This window comes from Vicugna pacos, chromosome X, assembly GCF_048564905.1.
Source record: "Vicugna pacos chromosome X, VicPac4, whole genome shotgun sequence".
Lineage (NCBI taxonomy): Eukaryota > Metazoa > Chordata > Mammalia > Artiodactyla > Camelidae > Vicugna > Vicugna pacos.
In genome coordinates this window covers 73,297,702-73,320,657 of record NC_133023.1, presented here as the reverse complement: position 1 = coordinate 73,320,657, position 22,956 = coordinate 73,297,702, and the positions used below count along the sequence as shown (strand labels likewise).

At 39.1% G+C, this 22,956-nt stretch overlaps 1 pseudogene; it reads left to right on the top strand.

The window, feature by feature from the left end:
* The first annotated feature begins 16,352 nt into the window (after positions 1 to 16,352).
* LOC102536511 (spermidine synthase pseudogene) lies at positions 16,353 to 17,139 on the top strand (annotated as a pseudogene).
* The last annotated feature ends 5,817 nt before the right edge of the window (positions 17,140 to 22,956 follow it).

Genomic DNA, 22,956 nt, shown 5'->3' with positions numbered 1-22,956 from the left:
GCACACAGAAGACACGGAGGACTTTAGCCTGCCAAATGCCTAGGGACACTTAGGGAAGAATATCTTGAAAAAAATGAAGTGCACCACATACACACCCTAAGGTGAAAACCTCTAGTGAACAGCCAATAGCACCAAATTAGTTTTATACATCTTTGGGGTTCGTCATTTGCAACCTGTTTCGGGTCATAGATACCAGAGTTTATCCTCTTTACCAGACTGTATTCAAGAAAGCCAAATTCCATAAGAAAGTCTCTTTTTATCACCTTGTGGAGATCCTTGATATTGTGATAACTTCCTAGCCAGGCTACCATCCCCCAACATCATCCACATGCCAATCTATCCTTTGCGACACTGCTAGACTGACCTTTAAGAAGCTTTGATTGTGTCCTTGGCCCACATGTTACCTTGCTGCCATTGCTCTAGCGAATTAGAAATTCAAGGCAGACTGTGAGTCCTATTCTTAGTAATTGTGAAGAATCTCCTTAACACATTTTTTGTGCACTAACCACTCCTGATGTTATTTGACTATTTTAATATTTTAGTCCTTCATCTTGGTCTCTTTACATATTTTTATCTTATTACATTGTTTTTCTTGTTGGTTGCCGCCAATTCTTTTTGGAATGTGAAAAGGTACAAATAGATGCATAAGTAGTTACCATAAGTCATTCTCCTTAAAGGGTGTCATTGCCTCTCTTGTGCACTAAATAAACTCTGAACTTCTCAGTCTAGCAGACATCCTCCTTGGTGTGGCCTCAACCTACTTTTTCAGTTTTATTGTCCACTTTCCAAGGACGTCCACTCTTAGGTTTCATCAGACTAGATCATTTCCCTTTCTCCAAACTTGCCCTATGTTTCCCTGCCTCCACGCCTTTGCACATGCTGTTACCTCTACCAGGATTATTTCCTCTCTTATCTCTGCTGGGTGAGATCCTCTCTAGTAAATTCCATACCTCCACTGCTACTTCTTCCTGAGTCCTTCTCTGATCCAGCAACCATTTATAATCTGCCCTTCTCTAGAACATTTCCTTTACTGCCCTTTTCATATTCTACCTTGTATTACAGTTATTTGTACACTTAGCTTATACCACCCCTCCCTTCATGCCCTGAAAGACTAGAAGCTTCTTAAGGGCAAGGGGCTGTGGCCCATTTCTCATTGTATCCTGTCTACAGCATGTAGATCAGTCTGCTGTATACCGTGGTTGCTCAACAAATGTTTGTTGAACAAATTTGTATGAATAAAAGTAAGAAACACATGGAAGCAACCTCAATGTCCATTGACAGATGATTGAATAAAGAAGTTGTGGTATATATATGTATGTGTATATATATATATATATATACACACACATACATACAATGGAATACTACTCAGCTATGAAAATGAAATAATACCATTTGCAGCAACATGGATGGACCTGGAGATCGTCATTCTAAATGGAGTAAGTCAGACAGAGAAAGACAAATATCATATGATATCACATATGTGGAATCTAAAAAAATGACATAAATGAACTTATTTATAAAACAGAAATAGACTCACAGACATAGAAAACAAACTTATGGTTACCAAAGAGGAAAGAGGAGTAGGGATAAATTAGGAGTTTGGGATTAGGAGATACAAACTACTATATATAAAATAGATAAACAACAAGGTATAGCACAGGGAATTATATTCAGTGGCTTGTAATAACCTATGATGAAAAAGAACCTGAAGAAGAATATATATTATATATGTGTATATATATATATATATATATCATATATATATGACTGAATCACTATGCTGTACACCAGAAACTACACAGCATTGTAAGTCAACCATAATTCAATTTAAAAAATAATAAATGCAACTGTATTTCTGTTTGGGTGGGAGAGCTCATGTTTTAGCATCCGGATATATGTGCAGAGACATATGGGGCCACCTAGTACAACTCATTCCCACTACTGGAAAACCCAACAAAAAGAGTAGGTCCTGCTGTCACAGGGTGAGAGTAGCACTAGCTCCTTTAAGGATATCTTGCCTCTTTTTCGTTGAAAAGGAACGTTAGTCCCTGAGGATTGAATAATCAGGGTTGAAAGGATCTAATGAATATTGAAAATATAGTTAAACATCCACAGGAGAAATATAGACACAATAACATGGTAATGCTAACCTCCAGACAGACGGTAAGGATACAATTTATTTGTTCTCCTATAGTATAATTCTTGGAATGGTTAAATGTCCCATTGAGTTGCCCAGACTATCTGTGGAGTCACCAGACACTCTGTCATTTTAAAGAATTTGATAACATGCCCTTAGAGATGGAGACAGGATACAGCTGCCAAAATTAGACCTGATGATTGAGTGCAGCAGAATTCCTAGTATGACAAAATCAGGAAGCAGGAATTTGTTGAGCTGAAAGCATAACAGGAAAGCAAAAGACAATGATAATACTTGATTCTTAAAGTGGATGCTGTTAAATAAATATACAAAGATGCCAGGAGTTTAAAAATGATGCTTATTTGCCTCTTCTTCTTTTTTTTTTTTTTTATATACTATGTGTAAAGAAAAGATTGCCCACCATTCCAGTTCTACAAAGATCAAGCCATTAGCCACTGCAGTCACCCACCGACAGTGCACCCTGAGGGGAATTCAGGGTGGAGAAAACCAGGAAGCATTCTGTGCTTTGGATATACTGGCCCCTAGATAGTTAAGATGCATATCTAAGGAATAATTTCCATGACCACTCAGATTCTGGCATCTTCCCATACATAGAAAAGCACTAAGATCATTAACTCAAGATATCTGGTCTTTGAGATTAGCAGTAATCTTTTGATATTCAACTACATGTTTTTCTCCCCAGCAAAAAATTCATATATAGCCTGGCTCCTCCGTTACCTCTTTGGAGCAGTTCCTCAGAGCTCTCTGAGAGTCTGTCTCCCAGGCTGTAGTCCTCAGTAAGGTCCCCAAAGAAAACTGAGTTCACAACTTTAACATTGTGCCATTTTCTTTCAGTAGAAACATGTGACCTTGTTCATTATCGCTTATAAGAACAACATTCTGAAAATGCTTTCTGTTGACTAGGCTTATCGTATACTTCATATTTACCTAACTGGTTTAAAAAAGGCAAAAAAAAAAAAAAAGCTGAGGAGCGAAAGGAAAAGGAACAAAGAAGACTTGAAAGTTATTTTGGAGGTTTTTGTTTAGGCTTGAAAAAAATTGGCCTTCAGCAGGCTGCTCCTGACACACCATTCACTCTACGACCCTCAAAACCAAACAGTATGAATAATCCAGAGCTTGCCAGAATCCAAGAGTTTTATATTAAAGTCATTCTTTTTTTTCCTTCAGCATTGTGTAGCTGCTTTGCTGCAAAGAACAGAAACACACTTCCTGCCTTTCTTTTTTCTTTTCTTTTTTGTTTCAAGAGCAAGCTTTAGAGTTTAACTAAAATTTCCCCATCAAATAAAGTGGGACAGCAGTACTTAGGACTATTTTAATGTTTTTATTCATGACCTGGGTCACAGAAAAATGCTAGCTTTGAAGCCTGAAAAAAAATAGACTCCTTTATTTTTTTTTTAACATTTAGAAAATACCACATTCATCTTTAACATAATGTAGAAAAGGTGCTTGATTCCTTATATGCCCTCCATTATTAATGTTCCAAGCAGTAAAATTTAGGAAATAAAATGCTGCTTTTAATGCATGTGATTGATCACTTCTGAATTCTAAAGAATAACCGTGCAAAGCATTATGTTTCTGCTTTAGGTCTTCATAAGTCATCTACATAGAGGTTGCTAAGCCAAAAGATGCAATCGTGACATGGTGCATGTAGGTATTCAGGTTATATTTTAATTGCTATGGGATTACATTTCAATTCTTTCCCTACAGTTTTCCCCACAATAACCACCCAGGTAGTCTTCCTGTTTCGGTGTTTCATTACACCTCAGTTCCCCTCCACGTCACGACCAGATACATCTTCAGTTTCTTCAAATGGATAATACCACTTTCCTCCTAAAAAACCTTCATTGTTTGCTGAATCTCTTTGTTCTTGGCATTCAAGACCCTCCAGGAGTTGGCTCCTGTTCATCTTTCTAGCTTTTCCTATCACTAATGACTCCCTTGGGTGGATTCAGGTTTCAAGCAAACTCACACACTTTATACATCACACACACACACACACCCCCTCCTATCTGTCCTTTCCCAAACCACTGCTTGTGCTCTTAGAATACTCTCTACCTAGACCATCCAATCCCTACATGGAGCAATAGTCAGCATCGAGGTTGCAGAGAACAAAGAACTTTACTTGGAGGTCTTAAGAATTGCAAATCAGGAGACGTAGATACGGGTAAAACCAAAAGACTGTTCCAGGGAAGAGAGAGTCGGGGCTTATAAACACAAAATCACAAGGTTGTTCAAGAATTATGATTGACACTGATGCCAGAAAGGAACAATTTGTCCTTAAGGGACAGTCCATCCCCAGTTTTTTTATGTAAAGGATCTGAGAAGTATCTTGGGTTTCTGGATGCCTATGTCAAGACAAGAAGTAGTGAAAGTTCGGATTCTATCTGGGCTGAGACATGCATATGTCACACTTCCTCCATGACCTCCAATCTTCATTTTAGAGAGCTCTTTTAGTAATACTGACTCCATTTTGATTTTCCTTTCACACTTCATTTCTACCAATATTTTGAGGCCCCATTTAAATGCTCCATGTTTCACAAGTCTTACATCCCCTGTTTATTATAGTTTTTATATCTTACTTCCCCTCACTATTATTTTCCCTCACAATAGCTCCTTAATTGCAGAAATCTACCTTATAATCCTGTAGCACTGTAGCAGCCTTCCTTGTACAGGCTGATTGCCAATCATCCTTGTGGAATGATGAGAATGAACTCTAATATCCATCACTGGACCTCTGACTTTTCCTGTCTTAATTACATTTAGATATTCCTACTCTTCTGGTTAAGGGAGTTCATGTTGTAGCAACCTTTCTTTCCATAAACTAGAGGGACCAGGTGACTTATAGATGACAGTGCTGTTTATCATCAGAGATATAATGAGGGTTTTTTTGTTTTTGTTTTTTTTATTGAAGTACAGTTGATTTACAATGTTTCAGGTATTCAGCATAGTGATTCAGTTATACATATACATATATATCTCTTCTTTTTTAGATTCTTTCCCATTATAGGTTATTACAAGGTATTGAATATAGTTCCCTGTGCTATACAGTAGGTTCTTATGGTCTACCTATTTTATATGTAGTAGTGTGTATCTATTAATCCCAAACTCCTAATTTATCCCACCCCCTCTTTCCCTTTTGGTAATAATAAGTTTGTTTTCTGTGTCTGTTTATTAAACATCAGGTTTATTAATGGAAAACAATAGTTCAGAACAAGGAGTGAAGTCTCTGAATCAATAAAATTGACATAACACAGCAGGATATAGTCCTCTCAGACATTTGAAAGAATGACCAAACCATCAATATAGCCCATAGGATGTGGGAGTCTGCATGAAACAAAGTCTTAGATACATCAATATAACCATGCGGCAGACCCAAGATAACAGTTTCTTTAGCTTCAAGTAGAATTTGCATAAAGCCCAGAACTCAAGCCTCAGGGGCCAGCAATACTCAAAATAATCTTCACAGCTATCTAAGGGTTTAGCTATCTCTCACTGATAAAAGGTGTTATTTCACATTTCTTGACTCATCATTTAAAAGCAAATGTCCTGGCCACTAGAATAAAGGCTTAAGAGTTCTCCTCCTTGTTTATTTGGTGAGTTAAGTTGGCAGGCCACCGCCAGAGGGAAATTGATGTCTGTTAGTACCACAGGTGTGAGCTTCACAACCTCTCTTTCTGGAAAATGTCCAGGATGTCACTGTTTTGAAGGCTGACTTCCCCTTGCAAAAAAAAAAAAAAAAAAAGTAAATGTATCCTGTACTATTGTCACACTGAGCTATAGACCAGCCAGGGCTTAAAAGCCTCTTGAGAAATAAACACAAGTGACAAAAGACTAATTCTTTTGGCATTCTTTACAGGAAAACCATGTTCCTCTCTACACAGAAAACTCCATGAGGTTGGTCATTTGTGGGTTCCTTATAAGTCCCTCTCTGGGTGGAGGGAGGGGGAGAGCTGCCAGTTATCTGTTTGTGTGGGTGGTCTGACAGCAATATCTGTCACCTCCTGACCTCAGGAGTGACATAGCTGATTAGGCTTACTAGTGGCCGGTTGCCTTCCTTTTTCATTGCTCCATGTCTCTCTCCCCTAAAGCTCTGCCAAGTTCTCTGATATTTTGAAAACAACTTCTTGTCTCTGATGGCTTTGATGGAAGAGCTGCAAACTAGGTATGAAGGAATTCAACCACATTTAGGGACGAAAGAGTAGGAAGATTATTCTAGAAACCTCAATAATAAGCATCTTATAAAATGAAGCACCCGCTGTTCATTCAGTGAAGGTCCAGATCCTGGAACCATCTTAATGAGCTCATGTACTGTTTAGCTGTCCCACTAGGAGTCTGTCACTCAGCACAAACAAAACAAGCAAACACGTCAATACTGGGGACCACCAAGTTGCTTTTCCCCCAGTGTGTTCTGCACACATGAATCAGTCAAAATGTGGGAAACATGGATGAAACAGATTCAAAGGCTTTTGAAAGTAGGACTTCTCGAAACCTTTATTCTGTCCCCATGTGCTTTGTGACTAAGAGGAAGCCAGTGTATGCAGCGTTTCCCTACTGAGTCTGACCATGAGAGCCATTTCTCAGGCTCACCCAGTGGGACCAGGGCTCAGTCCTTTGATGAATGTAGATGTAAGACCAAATCCTTGGTAACAACAGCCTCTGTCAGCAGCAGCCCTATTGAAGAACAGTTCGCAGAGTGAACTCGTTTTTTGTTTTCTTTCGTGGATCAAACTCTCTCTGCTCGTTGTAACATTCTGTTCTTGGCTTAAGTAACAGTGCAACTAGCATAGTCCTGCATATTTTTTGTTTTAGGTCACTCTTAGAAGCTAGTTTACTTATATTTAGAAAAACAGTACAGAACAACCTTGCCCTTCCAGAACATTCTTTTCTTGAGTTTCCTTTTTGAGTCTTCACACAACTAGGATTCAGGAGAACTGAAATGATATCATTTCTGGAAGGAACCCCGGGCCTCCACTAACTTGGTAGGCATTATAATTAACCTTTTACTCTGGTTGGAGTGGTAATATTGGGTCTGATCCAAATGACTTCTTCTTTCTGGTTTATTTATTCATTTGATAAGTATGTATTGACTGCTTACAATAGTCCTAGCACCCTTTTAGGTGTTTGGGATAGAGTTGTTAACCAAAATCTCCAAACTCATGCAGCTTACATTTTATGGGAGGAGATTGGCAGGGAAATACATTAGTGAATAAATGATCCACTTACAGATTGGATAATTGATATGAAGGAACTAAAATGAAGTGAGAAGCTGGAGAATGACTCAGGGGAGTGAGGAATTCTTTATGTTAAAAAAATGCAATTTTGGGGGAGGGTATAGCTCAAGTGGTAGAGCTCATGCTTAGCATGCATGAGGTCCTGGGTTCAATCCCCAGTTTTATCATTAAATAAATAAATAAATAAACCTAGTTACACCCCCAAAAAAACCAAAGTGCGATTTCTTTTTTTCCCCTCTTAATCAGCATTTATTTCAAAATTTTTCTTATCATGAAAGTTACATATGAAAAATAAATATGTAACAGTTAAAGTAAATTCATGTAAATTTTTTTATTGAATTAGAGTCAGCTTACAATGTTGTGTCAATTTCTGATGTACAGCATAATGTTTCAGTCATCCAGATACATCCATATATTCAAAAGTGCAATTTACAATTTAAGTTGCTAATCACAAATATGCTTGCCTGATAATGAAATTCTGTAGTAACAAAACGTTAGCCTCTCCTTTTCTTTAAAACTAGAGTGTGTAAAGAGGAGGTGATAACCGAACCAAGGAGGAGGCAGCTATATGAAGATCTAGATTTCCAAGGGCAGAAGTCTAGAAGGGTAAACTTCCAAGTGGAAACCCTAGGAATTACAGGAACCCTTTGGCTGGTGTTAAGAGTAGAAAAAAAGGCCAGTGTGGCTGGACCGTAGGTGAACAAGGGGACAGACAATTCATGTGATTTCATAAACCAGTGCTTCTCAAAGTGTGAACAGGTACCTCAGTACTCACACACACACACATTGACCAGCAAGCTGTACAGTTAAGTTTGCTGGGTAAGAGACGGTGTCCTCAGGTGTTCAATTTATGCAGGTGTCCCGATGATTCTCAGATTATGAAAAATCAGGGAGATGTGATTTAGTGCAGCGATTCTCAAAATATCTTCCCTGGCCCAGTGACATCAGTATCACCTGGACATTTGTTAGAAATGCAGATTCTCAACCCCAGCCCAGACCTACAGAGTCAGAAACTCTGGGTCTGGGGTTCTAACAGCCTGTGTTGGAATAAGCTGTCCATGCAATTCTGATGCCAGACAGAATTAGAGAATCACTGTGCTAGAAAATAACTGGTATTCAATACCTTGTAATACCCTACAATGAAAAAGAACATGAAAATGTGTGTATGTATATGTATGGATCACTATGCTGTACACCAGAAATTAATACAACATTGTAAACCGACTATACTTCAATTTAAAAAAAAAGAAAATAACTGGGAGTGTGAGTGTCGGGTAAAAGAGTGTCCCTCTTGACTGGCAAAAAGTATCTTCTCTCATTTCAAATCCTCTTTCCTTCACGTGTGCCCTTGAACTCATCTTCTACTGGAAAGGACCTAGCTTAATTCATTTAGTAATTCTTCCTGACTGTTTTAGGACTAAACAGGCAGTGCTCTCAGGACTGTACATGACTTATTTCAGCTAATCCTTATCCTAACCCTGCAGGATAGGTACTGGTATCATCCCCATTTTATAGATTAGGAACTAAGGGCACAGAAAAGAAACTTACCCAGGTCACACAGGGCATAAGAAGAAGGGTATAAGTGTGAGCCATCCGGTTCCAGCACCGCATGAATAAATACTTTTTTAGACGGCCTCTCGGTATACTTGGGAAGGGCTGGGGTGATTTGATCTAAGATAACATTGTTCAAAGAATTGCCTTCACTTTTGACTTTGACTTTAAGTCACTGAATGATGCCCAGAGGGGTCATCTGGTGACTATTCTTGTCCAAGGCTCAGAGAGGTGAAAACAGCTCACCTAAGATGATATAGCCGGTTAGTCTCAGAGCCAGGACAAAGCCCAGGTCACTAACTTTCAACTCAATGTTAAGACGTGTCCAATGAAAACAAAACTGGCGACATACTGAAAACAACAAAGCTAGGCCAGGTATCCAGCAGCTCACGTGTGTACATTTCTTTATCTTGCTATTGTAAGCACAGTGAGTTCTTTTCCTGATTCTGGTGTCCTTGAAGGGCCATAGGACAAGGTCCCCCAGGGAGGATACTGCTCTGTCTAGCAATACTGCCCTGTCTGCACACAGGGTGCAAGATGGGAACATTAAGTTCTATTTGTAACACCTTTCATTGTCAAATACACAAAAACAACAACGCATCAAAAACCAAGTCACTTTTCACCCCGGGTTCGTTTCTATTTCCTATCTTGTCTGGTTGTTTGTTTGCTTGGTTTTGTTTTTAACTTGTCTTCTCATTATATCTGTGGTGAAATTTTGCCAGGGGATCTAGAGAAGTTGGTTTTCTGTGTACCCTTAAGAAAATTATTCATCAGCCCGGCTCTCTAAGCTTAAGGCCTTATCACAAATCCTCAACAATATTAAACATCGACTCTCCATTTTGAAATATTAACGTGGAAGTTTTCTGTCTTTACCTTCTGCTCTGCATTTACAAAAGCGTGATGTATAATTTAAGTTTTTAATCTCAAATGTGTTTGCTCTATAGGAAAGTTCTGTAATGATAAAATGTACTGCATCAGCTTGAGTTTCTTTATAAATATACTAACTTCTCTTGTAATCTTACTTTTATTATAGTGAGTGGATAAATTATTAATTCCAATGTAAAATCCAGTTCTGATTGGCATGCTTTTTATTTTCGTTGGACTCATTTAAGCTAGTTTGGGGGGGTCTCTTAGAGAATTAATAAGAGATTGTAATGATATATCATATTTTGTAAATTACATGTAATTTTAAAACACATTTCCCACTTATTATCAGGCCCACCAAACAACTTCTATTTGAAGAAAAGAGAAGTATCTTCAAAAAAAATTTTGGAGGTTTTTAACATAAAATTAATTCCATCTTTGGCTGTCTCACAAACACAGTGTCTATGAGAGTGAAGACTGCGCCCTCAATGTTTTCTGAAGGCGAACTCTGACTTACAAACCCTTTCTCAAGTATTTTTGAGACTCGAGTGTGTGCTGAGAAGTAATACCCATGCTCTTAGTAAGGACCTGAGGAGACTGGTATTTGAGTAAAATACCTGCTTTGCTTTCAGTAAAATTATGACTTTTGCAATGCATACCTTAATAATCAATGTGAGTCATTTTGCTTTCATGCTAATACTGGGTTTTCTGCTGCAATAAAAGAAAACATTTCTAAACTGTTCTAGTACCTGAAAACGGGGGCACAGGCCCGTGTACCACAATATAAAAATTCTGTGTTGTACAATTAGTTTCAATTAAGAGCCAGTTAAATTTTCAGGTAAATTAGTAACCTACTTCCCTGGCAGGGCGAGTTAGCAGCATTCCTGCAAGTTGAGATGTTACTAGAAAGTGTTTTTACCTTTATTATAGCTGGTTAACAACAGATCACATCAGGTTTAGTGAAAAGGCTGACTTCTCTTCCGAGTGGCAGTTCCCATGCTAGGATTACGTGTTTCTCCAGAAGACTGAGGGAGAGTTTCGCTTTTGATTTTTATTTTATTTATTTTTTAATGGCAGTACTGGGGACTGAACCCAGGACCTTGTGCATGCTAAGCAGGGGCTCTACCACTGAGCTATCCCCACCCCCTTCACTTTTTAGTCTATTTGTTTTTTTTTCACCTGTATGCATTCATTTTCTTTCATCAAGCAATGCGTAAACTATAGTAAGTAGTGACTAGGTAGGGTGACAAACTGTCCTGGTTTGCCTGGGACTGAGGGCTTTTCCTTGAATTCAGCACTTTCGGTGCCCAAACCAAGAGTCTCAGGCCAACAGAGATGGTTGGGGACCTAAGTTCAGGAAAGTCGTTCCTATGACAATGCAAAAGCTTTATACTCCGCAAGAGTTAATTCCAGACTTGTAGAAGGGAGGTTTGGGAAGATAACTTAATACATCTCACGGATAATAAGGGAGTGAAAATCATCAATTCAGGCAACAGGTCTTAGAACTGGTCAGGTGTCAAGGTCAGAATTAACAGGAAAAGTATGAGGAGAGGAGACTCAATAATCATAATCTTAGATTCTATACCCTTATCCTGGGTCTCAGGATCTAGTCCAAATGTTAATTAAAGAGTGGAGTTTGTATATTGAGCTGAAGGGTAGTGGAAAGGATTATTAAAGGTGTCTGAACTATTTAGTTTTATCTGCTGAGTGTGCAATGAAATACAACAGGCTGTGAATGATTGTGTAAGAGTCACTGAACTGTGTCATTAGATGGAGCCAGAAGGCTGGGATCCTGTTAAATGTCTTTCCATTTTCAGCCTATGGAATTTGAGTTCTGAGAGCGGAAGTGTACATTTGGATGTGAAGTCTAGGATACAGACCAAGAGTGTTTCGACTTTCAGTTCTTTGATCCAACACAAAGTTACGTGCTTTCAGTCAAGTGGCTTAAACTTACTGCCACAGTTTTCTGATTCTTTGACTTGAGAGAGTCAAAGTTAGCTCTCAAGCTCTAGGCTGAACAATATTGGCAGTCCATAAAAGTAGTGGTTATCTGAAGTGAAGATGGGAGAAAGGTCAGCTTTCAGATCAGAAATGAGCTCTATGAACGCATGGTGTGGCCACCATTCCTTTCCCATGTTATTTGCCTGTCAGGAACCAACATGGCTAGCATCAAGTGGAAAGTCCTCTGTCTGACTTTCATTATCCACTCCCAAACTACCTAGCAAGTCCTATTTCCCACTGGGCAATTTGGCATGAGAGTCAGCGCATCATGCATCCTGAGACTAGTCTGGTTCAAATTCTTGCTCCATCATCATATAAACTCTATGATCCTGGCCATATTAGTTAATCTCTTTGTGCCTCACTTTCCTCATTTGCAAAATTGGCCTATTATTAATAATATATTACTCACAGGGGTAAACATATGTAAAATACTGAGAATAGTGCCTTGCACAGTGTCTGCTATTATTATTATTACTGTTGTCATCATTATTATTCCTTAAAGGTGTCCCTTGCTTTAGGTTTCATGTTCTCTTTAATATCTACATGCCATCCTGACTTTTTGTTTTATATTTTTGCTTGTGATGAATTCTCTTCATGCAACATGATACTTTTTCCCGCCTGCCCAAACTGGATCCATTTTAAAACCACCACTTCAATTCTGATCTCTTATGTGAGACTTTCACAAAACTTTCCTTTTGATAAATTCCTTTATTATGACTCCCCAGACCATGCATTTTGGCTTTCAGCTATCTGCTGTTTGGTGTGTGCTAATGTTGTCTCCTCTGCTGATCTGAAAACTTTTTGACAGCTGGGGCTATGTCTTGTCTACTTTATTGTATGTTTTACAGCCTCTAGAATGTTTCTGGCTAAACGGCTGATTGATTCATATCAGGAAACCGATGCCTAAATTTGGTCCTTTGATTCTCCCACTACTTTTGAGACAGAAAGCCATCAGTTAAATCACTTCAGGAATTTCTCACAAAATCTTGCTGATTTTACACTATTTTTCAGCAGCTATGTATTTGTGATAGAATATCATTTACAGGTCAGTTTTCTTTCATGCTTGGATTCAGAAAAGAATAAAACATGGTGCTTTTACATGAAGTTCATATACGTCACTAAACAACACTTACTAGAATTAATCCCATGAAGAAAGGGTGAATTATAAGAACAACTTAAAAAAATTTATTACTGAAATACACATAAAAGAGAATAATATAATCAGTTCCACATAACTGTCACTCGATTTCCACAATCATTAACGTTAACCTTTCCCATCTTGTTTTATCTATCCCACCCATTTTTGGGGGGCCTGGAATATTTTAAAGCAAAGTCATCATATTTCATCTGTAAAAAGTTCAGTATGCATCATTAATAGCTGAAGAGATATAAAATGCTAAAATCATCGAATCTTTTCTTACCATCTTATAACTTTAGTAATATTACTTTGCTCTCTTCTACCCCAAAGATATAAGTAAACCTATAAAAATAGATGTTCCTAGTAGATGACAGGAAATATATGTGAAACACGAAGGGTATTTTACTGTCTCAGCTGTAGTCTTTGAAGTATAGCAGGAACCATGCTTTTGATAAGAAACACTGCATTATGATTTCAGTGTGATAGATTACTATAATAATCAAATGGAAAGTATATATTTATTTCATTTGAATGTCTTTTCAGCTGTATGATATTTTTGGATGTGTTAAATAAATGTGGGATGGGGCTATCCAGGTTCATTATACAATGTAGCTCATCAATCTATTTTTAAAAGGCTATTTTTCTAGAGATGTTAGACTCTGATGGCCTCAATGATCTGAAAACACTATTTCACAAACACTTGTGGTATCATCCCCTCCTAAGCTGATCATAAACTACACCACAGGTGTAAAAGTAGATGTTTAAATACCTATTTACCTTATTCAGTTTAGCAAGCACTGTCCATACAAATGGTAATCATTGGTTTATAAATGACGGTCAGTTATGTTTTGTTGTGCTTCTAAAGTTACAGTTTAATATGACACCAGTTTGGGCAATATAGAGTTTGTAAATCTTAAAGCCACAGTATTAAGTAAAGAGGCACATTATGAGAATTGTTAGGAACATGCATGTTTCTTACAACAAAAACTGAATAGTTCTGTTATGCCAATCTGAGCCAGACATATACAAGAAATAAAATTTAGGGGTTAAGGTTGTTAGTTATTTATACATTTTACCTGTAGATTGGAAGTCTGTATTGTTTATGTTGGTTTCCCTACAGCTGGGGTGAGCCTGGATATTCACATCCCTGCGAGCACCATAAATCCATGAAGGCAACATCAGCTCTAACTGACTGGAGTGAAATGTACCTGACTCGCTGTCAGTTCTTTTTGTAAGTTAGGGTTCAGTGAACTCCTATTTTGGAATCTTCTAGGATGAACCAAATTCAAATAAAAACTTCCCTGTAGGCAGTCAAAGCTTAACTGTAAGTCTGTCATTCAGTGATCTTTGTTCTGCTGTTTCTCTTCATATTCATAGCTACTGCCTCTGTGTATATTTTAACTTTGCAGATACTCTGCCCAGTAAACTGTTCACGTTTGTGTCTTGATTCCATGTCATTCATTTGTATCAAAGCTTGCACATATTCCTCTACTTTTACAGAAATAACTTTAGGCTTTTATTTTCGCTTCATTGTGTGAGTTTGACTAAAGCAGAGCCATTCTTCAAAGTGAAAAGGTTTTATTTGGAAAATTCCTTTGAAATGACTTCTTTATTATAGATTCTAGAATGGCCAGACTACAGTCATATCTAGAATATAATTCCCAAGAAATTTCTTCTACTAAAGTGAATTATGGGTCACTGGCACATATGTTTTTTCCTTGCATGGCAAATAGGAAAAAAAATAAAGAAAAATTTAACTTCAATTTTGAAGAAAAATTGTTTGGTCTGGTGCACTGAAATTCAATCTTCGATCATGGGTACTTTGAGTGAAAAAAAAATTCAGGACTGCTGTTTCTCCCTTGTCTCATTTTTCAGGTCCTGAATGTGGTTTTCTTTTGAAATATTATGAGAATATCCTTTCTGAGTAATGCTTACCATGAACATTTAAAACACAAATGGCATATCCAAGGTAAAAATAAAGGAAAGCAACTCAATAGCGTTCTGTCAGAGAGTTGCATTTTATGGTCTCATGAGAGTAATTAGAAAAGTCAACCATGAAGCTATCTAAGTTACACACAAGACAGGGCTGAGAAAATGTTTTCTAGTAGATCTTTTAATCTACAAGCTTTAGGTCACACTTCTTCTGTGCTCATAGATGTTAGATATATTTGACAGATAGGCTAGAAAATGGAGAGTCATTATTAACATGGACAGCCAGGCCATGTTAGGCAGTAGGCTTATCCTGTGACTAGTTCCGCAGCCTATGCCAGTCATCTGATTCCACTTAGCCTCTATTTTCTCATCAGGAAAATGGGAACAATATCTGTTAATGTGATGGCAAGATAAATGTAACACATGTGCAAATGTCACAAGATAGCAAAATCCCAGCTATTTTCATTGGTGAGATCAAGAAGAGGGAAATGGAATTATGGTACCATTATGCCAGAAATGATCATGGAATACATATATGATTTCTTTAAAAAAAAAATCAGAGTCTTTAAGATGGCAATTTCCAAAGAAATGAGAATCTTTTTGGTCAAAACAGCAAGCACAATAACAAGAAAACTAGAGGACACAAAATGTTTGCTTTGTGGAGAAGATGGTAGCATCGGGTGGGAAAAATATTATAGTAAGAGAGGAAATCATCAATGATTTTAAGCTTCATAATAAAGATACATTCTAGCAGAAAGCAGGCCAGAGGCTTTTATTTGCTTGACAGTAGCACTATCCATTACATTGAGTTGATTTTCAGGCAATCAGCCCCGCTCCCCTCTCCGCCCCCGCCTCGCCCCCCCCCCCCCACCCCCGTTTGCTGAAGGCTTTCCCGGTTTTCACACTGGGAGTCCCACATCCTGGCCAACTTCTCAATCCCCATCAAAATGGACCTGGGCCTCCCTAGTTGGTCCTCAGGACAGTGGCTAGGAGTTTGTCAAGATACACAGTGGGGAATAGAGGTTCACAAAGCTTCCCACCTTCGTAGTTAAAACTGTAATTGTATTCTTGGACATGCATATTCTCTGATCATTCAATATCATTTTTATAACTTTGTATTAAGAGTGTTTGTTGGGTTACTGGGCACAGCACATCTTCTGCTCTATGGTGGATGTTTCCAGAAGTGCTGGGAGGGGATGATGCCATACAGAAGTGACCCAAAGTGATCTGGAGACGGTGGGGAAGAAGGTTAATGATAAGATGGCTCTAGGAGATAAAAAGATGCCCAAGTACCGGGCCAGGAGGTTTTTGGGTTCCGCCCCAGCCAGCAGGCTCCGCCGTGCGGGCGGGGCTTGGGTGGGGGCGGGGTTAGCGTCCCGGAGGGCGGTGGGCGGAGCCGGTCTCACTGTGCTGTGGCTCCATGCGGCCTGCAGTCCCGGGCCGAGTCCCTCTCATGCCCGCCCGCCTGCGGGCCATGGAGCCCGGCCCTGACGGCCCCGCCGCCATCCGCGAGGGCTGGTTCCGCGAGACGTGCAGCCTCTGGCCGAGCTAGTCCATGTCGCTGCTGTTACACCATCAGTTCTCGCGATACCAAGATATCCTCGTCTTCTGCAGTAAGCTACGGCGATGTGCTGGTGTTGGATGGCGTCATCCAGTGCAGAGAGGGATTAGTTCTCCTATCAGGAGATGATAGCCAACTTGCCCCTCTGCAGCCACCCCAACCCACGCAAGATGCTGATCGTCTGGGGCGGGGATGGGGGTGTCCTGCGGGAGGCGGTGAAGCATTCCTCCGTGGAGTCCGTGGTCCAGTGCGAGATCGACGAGAATGTCATTCAAGTCTCTAAGAAGTTCCTGCCCGTCACGGCTGTTAGCTACTCGAGCTCAAAGCTGACCCTCTGTGTAGATTATGGTTCTGAGTTCATGAAACAGAATCGGAGTGCCTTCGATGCGGTTATCACTGACTCCGACCCCCTGGGCCCTGCTGGCTGCAACTGGACCTCATCAAGGAAATGCGGCAGTTCTGTAAATCGCTCTTCGCGGAGGTGGGCTACGCTTACTGCACCATCCCCACCTACCCTAGCGGCCAAATTGGCTTCGTGCTGTGCAGCGAAAATCCCAGCACCAAATTCCTGGAGCCCATGCAGCAGCTAATGCAGAAGCTGGTAGAACAGATGCAGCTGAAATACTACAACTCTGATGTACACTGGGCAGCCTTTGTCCTGCCGGAGTTCGCCCGCAAGGCCCTGAGTGACTTGTGCTGAGCCCAGGTGCGGCTGCCCACGCCGCCCACCTGGGACCTCTGTCCAGGGAGCCTCCAGTATGTCGGGATCCTGCCAGCCCCGGACAAGACTCCCGCTGGCTCGCTCACCAACCCAGTGTTACAGGCCCCAGAACGCTGCCCGGCCTGCTCTGTTAGGTGGGCTGTCTTGCTGTGTGGCGTTCAGCTTCCAAGCCTATACCAGGTACGTACAGCACCATCTCCGCCTTCCGTCGCCCCCTCCCCCCTACTCACCAAACACTTGTATCTATAACAACAACAACAAAAACGGACAAAGTACTCTGCAAATATTAGGAACCCAACACAAGATATTTGTATGCTGTTAATTTTTGAGTATGCAAGAGCCTATTTGGGTGGTGGGGTGGGGATGCAGCCTCTCCTCTAAACCACTGGTAGGTGAGAACATCAGAGTACAGTTGATGTCTTGGAGGAGGAGAGTATTTTGATGAGATACAAATTGGCTATTCACTAAGCTGTTAAAGCATAACTGAGTGCTAAAGTGTGGGTCATAGGGTAGTACATCTGAACCCAGAAGTTCAGAAATTCTCTTCTCTCACTTTAAGTGAATCTCTTGCCTGCTATAAAAAGAAAGGCAGGGGTCAAGCAATGGAAAGGAGAAACAGAAGAAAACCACAAAAAATGAAACAGGCAAGAGTTGTTCTGAATGCTTTACATTCACTCAAAGTTAGTAGAGTGAAATTAAGGCCCCATTTGCTAGATTCCAAATACCTGAAGCCTATTTGAGTAGGCGCTGTGCTATCCAGCACCCATTAAAGCCACATGATGGAGGTGGATGTAATCCTGCTTGATTAAGAGAAAAGATCTTGAAAAGGACTTTCCAGCCATGAGGCCCATGATAGATCTTCAGTCGGCCTTAGGCTCCAGAAAGCTAAATGTAGAATGTGGTGGTAACATACTTGGCCATGAACAGCTGTGTTATATCAACACCCTGTATTAAATTCTGGCTCACTTTTTTTTCTCCCAAACGTGTATAACAATGCCAGATGCATAAATAATGTAACATATATGCCTGGATTCTGAGTGTCTGGTTGGCTTTACTCGTGGCAAATGTTTTTTAAAAGGGAAGTGGAAGGTGCTGTGGCTTGGAAATATTTGCTACCTAAGAACAGGTTCTCTGACCCAAGCTAGGATTGAAAGTGCGTCTCCCAACACTGACTAGGTAATCTGCTCAATCTGACCTGGAAATTCTTTCATGGTCCAACTGTAAGTTTTCTGGGATACAATTTGCTGTCTGCCTCATTGGATCTTGCCTTTCTTTTTGTGGACACTATGGAAAGATCTATTTTTCTTGCCTGAGATGTAGCTATAACCTTATATAGTCTTAGAAATTGATGTAACAGTAGAGAATATGAACTCTAACCATTTTCCCCACTAAGTCCTGGCAATATTCCTTGGAATGTGGGAGAGGAAAACTCCTTGATTAATTCATCAAGTGAGTATTCAGAATATCACCATGATATGGGTTTACAACTCTAAAATGCATTTTAGAATGTTTTTTGGTAATTACAGGTATAAGAAAACACTTTTAAAAGTTATAATGTTAGAAATATTAGAAAGCCAGAAACCAAAATCCTCTCAAAATTCAGTTAGTCAACTTTGTCAATAAAGGCAATTCTGTTTCATAATACAGTATTAAAAAGAATGAAAATAGAAATTATATATAAATGACATGGATGCTTATGGGGTTATGTTTAGACTTTCTTCCTTATGTTTTTAGGACAGGTAAACAGTTTCATAAGTTTTCTATTTTGTAAAAAATAGCTGAAACTAAATTGTAAGCTTCAGAATTGTCCTGATTTTGCTTGACTATAAGGACATAGTAAGAGTTTGTATGTAGAAGCGATAAACCAAGTGGTTAAATACATGATTAGGAAGACAAAGTTGTCTCATTTGTGTTCCTATTGATCAATAATATTTATTAATTCTCCACTGTGTGCTGAACTTTACTGGACATGGCTTTTGAAAAAAATCTTCAGTCAGAAAATGGCCAGAAATATTTAAATTCAGCTATAGATGTTAGATCATTGTGGGTTTAAAGATAAAAAACACAGTACTGTCTATAAGTTCACTAAATGAAATTTGTCCTACCTTTGGTTAGACAATTAGTGGAGAAGAAAATAAGTGAGAACTTAGATTTGGGACCGTTCCTGTGACCTGATTAATCTCTTACACAGCACTGATTTAAATAATTTGCTCACACTAATTTTAGGTCTCTAAATTGCTCATACCTTGTGTGTAGAAACTGATTATGATTGTCATATCCATGAAGCGATACAGAACTAAGAAACTTCAGCTCAAATCTCAAAATTAGTAGGCATAAATTAATTTGAATTCTGCTTACCTCAAAGCAGCTCCACTGTTCAAATATACGTGAATTTATAATATTGTGTGATTAACAAAAGGAGCCACGGTGACCATTTCAGGGACTGAAATAACTGCAAAGAGAAGAAATGAATCCATCCTGTTTTATTACAGAAGTTTTGGTGTACCACTGGAGGCAGAGATTATTGAACTGACCATTTTAGAACATAAAGAAGATTTTTGAGCCCAAACCACCGAGTCAGTAGTGTTTCAGGGGTTCATCCACTCATACTGTCACCTTGGGAGTTCAGATTTCAACATATGAATCTCGGGGGACACAGACATTCAGACCATAGCAGTTGCCCTTGCAGGTCCTAAGAGTTGGTTGCTTCTGAAAGCAGGAAAACAGATGCACTATGATGCTGAACAGGGCCAAAATTTGTGCCTTAGTTTACTGTTTCCACAATGTACTGATGAATCTGGACCTTTAGTTAATGTGAGGAAGTCCCATTCCCAACTGGGTGGAGTAATTCCTATCTAGTGATGAAACAGGCCCCCTGAACATTCCTTTTTTCATTTTTTCAAGGGAGGTCTTTATACCGTAAAGCCAGCTTGGAAAAAAGACTTTCTCAGTTTCACCACAGAAATGATTGTAATGCTAGTGCAGAAATAGACAAGGTGGAGTAAAGAATTAGGGCATTTAAATAGCCAATCTGGGCAAAAAACAAGGTTATGGGCAGGGGTGGAGATGAGGTGGTAATTTTTTTTCAAGCGAAAAGGAATTATTCAGATTAGATGCTGGTACTGTCCAACTGTTACTTTGTATTGCATTCAGGGTATTGAATCTTAGTCCTTTAAATCTGGGTCTGTCAGCAGAGGTGACAAAAGTTTGTGGTGGCGGTGACCGGATCATTATGGACCAAATACCGGTGTCCCCCTCCCCCACACCAATTCCTATATTGAAGCCCTAAACTCCAATGTGGTAGTATTTGGAGATAGGGCTTTGGGGAGGTAATTAGGATTAGATGTGGTCATGAGGGTAGGACCCTTGTGATGGGATTGGTGCCCTTATAAGAGATATGAGAGAGCTTGCTTCTCTTTTCTTGTGCACACACAAAGAAGAGGTCTTGTGACCTCACAGTGAGCTAGCGGCCATCTGCAAGCCAAGACAGGAGGCCTCGGAATGAAACCTCCCTCGCTAGTACATTGCTCTAGCACTTTGCAGCTTCCAGAACTGTGAGAAATAAATTTCTGTTGTTTAAGCCACTGAGCCTAGGGTATTTTGTTATAGCAGCCCGAGCTGACTAAGACTATGGTAATTCTAAGTACCTATTGTTTTTGAATGATGGTATAAAGGCTCTCGCTGCTTTTGGTGAGTTCCTTCTCTTGTAATGATCCTGCCTTGTTGTTAGAGAAAAACTGTCGCTGGATGGGTTCCAAACAATTAAAAGTACCTTATCATCAATTTCGCTTCAGAGAAACAGCTTTATAGTTTAGTGCCAGTGTGTTTGGGATATTTGCATTCCAATGGGAAGTACTTCCTCTAAGCCTGTATTTTCCTTCTAATTAAAGTGGCAACTAAGTAGTTCATGAATGGCCAGGCCAAAATCAAAAACTTATAGAAGGGATCATAAAGGTAAGATTGTTCAGTCCTTTCATTTTACTTCTCCAAGGAAGAAAGGATGAATGAAAGAATAACTACAGCTTTATTACCAAATGACATTTTTTAAATTGGTGATACAAGTGGATCTTTAAAAAATACAGGAGGTAGGGGACTGGGAGAAAAAAAATAAAGGAAACATAGAAAGACAAAAAGTGTATAGAGACTACTAGATAGCTTTAGGTTTTATATTTATCTTCTTAAAGAGAAATTTTATTCAACTTTGGACCCATCTATGATTAGAGTTCAGAAAACATGTCTGACCTCATCTTATCTTTGAAATGAAAGTAATTGTCTTCACTCTTGAACCAACTAAGGGTACAATGATACATTAGCAAATATGATCATTGGTGGAGCTGGGTTTTGTGGGGTTTTTTTTTTTTTTTGATATGGTCTTGTTTCTTTAAACTAGTAAGGGGGTATATTTTGCAAAACTCACAGGAACTATGAGGTTGTTTTCCTCCTTTACTAAACAGCAGCCACCTGCCACATACATATGCCTTGGGAATTCTTTTGATCTGAGTTATGGGAAATAGAAAGCAGAATCTTACACAGTAGAGGACATAACTGCAGTAAATCTACAGTTGTCTTAGAGCTGTTCATTATGCTTTCTGAGTCTCTCTTTAATTCAAGGAAGTCTTTAGCATCTAGTTTCTGAAAACAATCTCAAATTACCATCAAAATGTAATTGGGCCTTTGGAATATGCTACCCTATGTTTTCCCTGTCAAGGAAATGACACTCTGTGAACCCTGTTGAATTTCCCAGTTATCTTAATAGAATGTGTTGAGTAAGCATTTATGGATAATAATAATAATAATAATAATAAATAATAATAATAATAATAATAATAATAGTTATTATTATTATTATCATCCCCACCATTGTCATCATCATTAATTGTGTTAAAAGGAAACCTTGAGAGTCATAAGTGACCTGCTGGCAAGGATTACCCACTCTGGGGTGTGCCATAGATCGGTTTTGCTCTCAGCAGTAGGTAGCATTATAATCAATAGAAATTGCCCATATGGGGTTTAAAAGACACTGTGATAATTAAGTTCACCAGAAAGACATGGAAAGTTTTAGAGTTTATTCTAAACCACTACTCTGTGAACTTTCTGCAGATTTCATTGACTGCAGTGTCTAAATCAGAAGATGTAGCAGTTTTTTTCACATGCTCAGCAAAAACTGTTAACTGGCTTTTGTGTGTATGTGGTATAAATAAACATTAACTGAGTGTTTCTCGTATTCCACTGAGTAAATATTAAACTGCACTTTTCTATTTTTGCTAATAGTCATCATCATCAAAAAGTTTGTTTGTCTTTTTAAAAACTTTCCCATTTGTCCCTGGTTCAATTAAACCATCTCTGCCCTCTAGGGAATTATAGCTTAAAATAGTATCAGTACTTCACCACTTTTACGTGTCAACAAACTTTTTCGATTGAAGTTCCCCAAAGACCTTGACTTAACCTTTACATAAATAAATGTGGGCAATGGATATTGGGGTTTGCAAAGTACAAAAACCTAGTATTTTTAAAATCCCATAAAGACCTTATTTGTTGCTATCATTTGAGACCAAGGCAACACATCAATTTAGCATATTTAGTGACTTTTTCACACAGAGAGGTTAGAAAGACTTGTTTGAGCATCAGAGGGATAACTCAGAATAAGTATCTAGATCAGTGTTTCTCAGATGTTAATGATGATATTAGTCTTTGTACTGAATTCTCTGGGTGATTCTGGTGCACACAGTCCACTTATTGACAGGCTCTAACTTCTACTTCCTTGGTCTGACAGCAAGCGAGTGCCTTTCCTTATTA